The following is a 4,174-nucleotide window of genomic DNA, read 5'->3' as shown; positions in this document are numbered from 1 at the left end:
TGATCATACAACTTCATATTCAATAGCTAGTCTTGAACACCATCAACCTGATCATACAACTTCCTATCTAGGAGCTAATCTTGAACACCATCAACCTGATAATACAACTTCCTATTCAATAGCTAATCTTGAACACCAACAACCTGATCATACAACTTCCTATTCAATAGCTAATCTTGAACACTATCAACCTGATCATACAACTTCCCATTCAATAGCTAATCCTGAACACCATCAACCTGATCATACAACTTCCCATTCAATAGCTAATCTTGAACACCATCAACCTGATAATACAACTTCCCATTCAATAGCTAATCTTGAACACATCAACCTGATCACACAACTTCCTATTCAATAGTTAATCTTGAATACCATCAACCTGATCATACAACTTTCTATTCAGGAGCTAATCTTGAACACCATCAACCTGATCATACAACTTCCTATCCAGGAGCTAATCGTGAACACCATCAACCTGATCATACAACTTCCTATTCAAAATGAAATGAGGCTCTTTAACAGCAGAATTGATTAACTTCCAACAAAATTATCTTTAAGAGTGTTGATGATCAAATCGGCACACAGCTGTATTGTCTCTTCCAATGGTATGCTCGTATATAGTGGTTTCATGGCAATACTAGCAGAAAAAACTTCAGTTGTTGAAGTTGTATTCATTATAAAGTCTATTAAAAATCTAACCAAAGCATGATTGTATGTTCCAATGTTTGATACTATAGGTCATAAGGGGCATCTTTCTTGGTGAACTTTTGAACTATTGAATAGGAAGTTGTATGATCAGATTGATGCTGTTCAAGATTAGCTATTGAATGGGAAGGTTTTTTTTACACCATCAAGCACTGTCACGTCAGTGTATTTCGAGTCAATCTGGTCAGTCCTTTAAGTAATGTTAGAATTGAAATTATTAAGTTGAGAAGAATTTGAAGCTTTAAAAAAGTCTTAGTGAAAAGGATTAAATTGTTATTTCTAAATCGGGTGAAAGAAACAGTATTGTCATTTTGGATAAAACATGAATACTTAAGAAACGCTGAAGAAACTTGAAGTGATTCTACTAAGTTTGTGGAGTAAAAATATGATCCTACAGATAATAGAAAGGCCAAATTAGAACGATATCTATTACACTTGAAGTAAGATAATATTACTAATTAAGGACCGTATTGGAACATTAGACCATCAGGGAGTCATCCAGGAATCCTCTGTGGATGAATTAGCTATTGAATAGGAAGTTGTATGATCAGGTTGATGGTGTTCAAGATTAGCTATTGAATAGCAAGTTATATGATCAGGTTGATGGTGTTCAAGATTCTTGAACACCATCAACCTGATCATACAACTTTCTATTGAATTATTCCATTTATCCAATTGTCTATTTTAAATTTTTCTTAAAATTTTATTTCAAATATATAAAATCTGAGAAAAGTATTTAATTTTCAAGCGATTTAGAAATCTCATTTGTATATTTAGTGATTTAAACAATTGATTGTTTGTCTTATTTCAAAATTAAAATCTTTCTAAGTATTAAGGTACTACCTCAAAATAATGGGATAGAAACCTTAAAATTAACAGTGTTAAATTGTTGAATGTTGATTTAAATACTAAAACCTTCATTACTGTTAAAACGTGTGTACTTGAGAATGATCGCACCAGTGATCGAAACTTCGTTCTTGTTCTAAAAATATAATCTTCCTTACTGTAAAAGTTGTAGCTTGTAATAAAATAACACTCAATCAGTAATTAAACTCAAAACGATAAAATAAATTAATTCACCATATCTGTATTTATAAACTTCAGAAATTGAGTTATTACGAAGAAATCTTAAAAGTAATATAAATTTTACTGTCAAGTAAACCATCAACCATATAGCTATAAAAAAATCAAAATTGATAAAAATATTATATTATAGTCATCCAAACATTGTTGAATTACCCAAATATTATATTATAGCCATCCAAACATTGTTGAATTACCCAAATATTATATTACAGCCATCCAAACATTGTTGAATTACCCAAATATTATATTATAGCCATCCAAACATTGTTGAATTACCCAAATATTATATTACAGCCATCCAAACATTGTTGAATTACTCAAATATTATATTACAGCCATCCAAACATTGTTGAATTACCCAAATATTATATTATAGCCATCCAAACATTGTTGAATTACCCAAATATTATATTACAGCCATCCAAACATTGTTGAATTAATCAACCTACAAAAAATAAAAATAATAATAATTATGTCGTGGAATTTAGAGACAAGGTCTTCAAAGTTTTCGCTTCCGGTTCTAATGAAATAAAAGAAACAAAAAACAATAAAGCCAATTAGAAACAAAACACTGAAAAAATTGAATGTCGAAAATAACCCCAATGAATGCAGTACAACATTTTTATATTTCCATAATAGACTAAAGAAAAGAAAAATGACACACCCTGATGTTAAAATAAATCAGAAAGTAAATTAAAACTTCAAAAATTGTTTTAGGTCTTCGCTAGGACTAATGATGAACAAAGCCACCGTATCAAAGAGAGTCTACTGATTTATAAACTAAAGCAACTTCTAGCGACGTTCTCATCACTGGAATTAACTATATGATGTATGACTATGTTGGTATTAATTTAATTAATACTTTTAACATATAGTGGTCCGTATTTTTTATTCAAGTAAGGGGTGGGTTTTTGTAACATCATTTTAAGTAGGTTCGTTTCATTATTGTTATATCTTGGACATGCGTTTCAAAACTTGCTCGAGAGAATGAGGCACACTGACGATTGGTGGTTGAACGACATTTTATTTAATCTTCCATATTTCTCTTTAATCAGCTGATTATCAAGTCGACATATTTCTAATCTAGCTGTTCCAACTGTACACATAAAGCTTAGAACACACATTTTTTTTATCACAATGATGTAAAAAGACATTATACGTATTATCGCAATGTTTACAATAAATCTTTAACCTGATCAAAATGATGTGTTAGACGACAGCTCCTAGCACCAAACGTCTTTGGTTAATAAAGCTCTACAAGGGTTAAGTACGTAAAGATAGACTTGCAGACGATGTCTACTGTGAATGAAAGATTGCAACGCTCCCTACTGGGTATAGAGGCGGAAACCACAAGTCCACACTTAAGGTTTTATGTAAGAATTTCCAAATTAAGAAGAAAAAAATATTAAATAACTACACTTTTCCTGGCAATAAATATTTCTTCATTCAATAATCGGAATTTTTTATCTCGTAAAATATATGGGTACACTAGGTAACTTCACTTTAAACAAGATCCCAAGTATAGGCCCATACTTGGGTGTATCACCAACACACCTAAAACAATTCAACATGAGACCCATACTTGGGTGTATCACCAACACACCTAAGCAGTTCTACATGAGACCCATACTTGGGTGTATCACCAACACACCTAAAGCAGTTCAACATGAGACCCATACTTGGGTGTATCACCAACACACCTAAAGCAGTTCAACATGAGACCCATACTTTGATGTATCACCAACACACCTAAAACGGTTCTACATTAGACCCATACTTGGGTGTATCACCAACACACCTAAAGCAGTTCAACATGAGACCAATACTTTGGTGTATCACCAACACACCTTAAGCAGTTCTACATGAGACCCATACTTGGGTGTATCACCAACACACCTAAAACAATTCAACATGAGACTCATACTTGGGTGTATCACCAACACACCTAAAGCAGTTCAACATGAGACCCATACTTGGGTGTATCACCAACACACCTAAAGCAGTTCAACATGTGACCCATACTTGGGTGTATCACCAACACACCTAAAGCAGTTCAACATGAGACCCATACTTTGATGTATCACCAACACACCTAAAACGGTTCTACATTAGACCCATACTTGGGTGTATCACCAACACACCTAAAGCAATTCTACATGAGACACATACTTGGGTGTATCACCAATACACCTAAAGCAGTTCTACATGAGACCCATACTTGGGTGTGTAACCTGTAAGATATCCAAGCTGGTCTTTCTTATCTTTTTACTGTTTACATTGTAACATCACGAGTATTATAGACTTAAAATAAGACCCAAAACTCGAGCGCTTTCCAATAGTTGACTATTCTTCTTCAGGAGAACAAAGAAAAATAGTCAAT

Source organism: Limulus polyphemus, unplaced genomic scaffold (assembly GCF_000517525.1).
Source record: "Limulus polyphemus unplaced genomic scaffold, Limulus_polyphemus-2.1.2 Scaffold8726, whole genome shotgun sequence".
Taxonomy (NCBI): domain Eukaryota; kingdom Metazoa; phylum Arthropoda; class Merostomata; order Xiphosura; family Limulidae; genus Limulus; species Limulus polyphemus.
The sequence above is the reverse complement of the archived record's forward strand: the minus strand, read 5'-3'. Positions refer to the sequence as shown.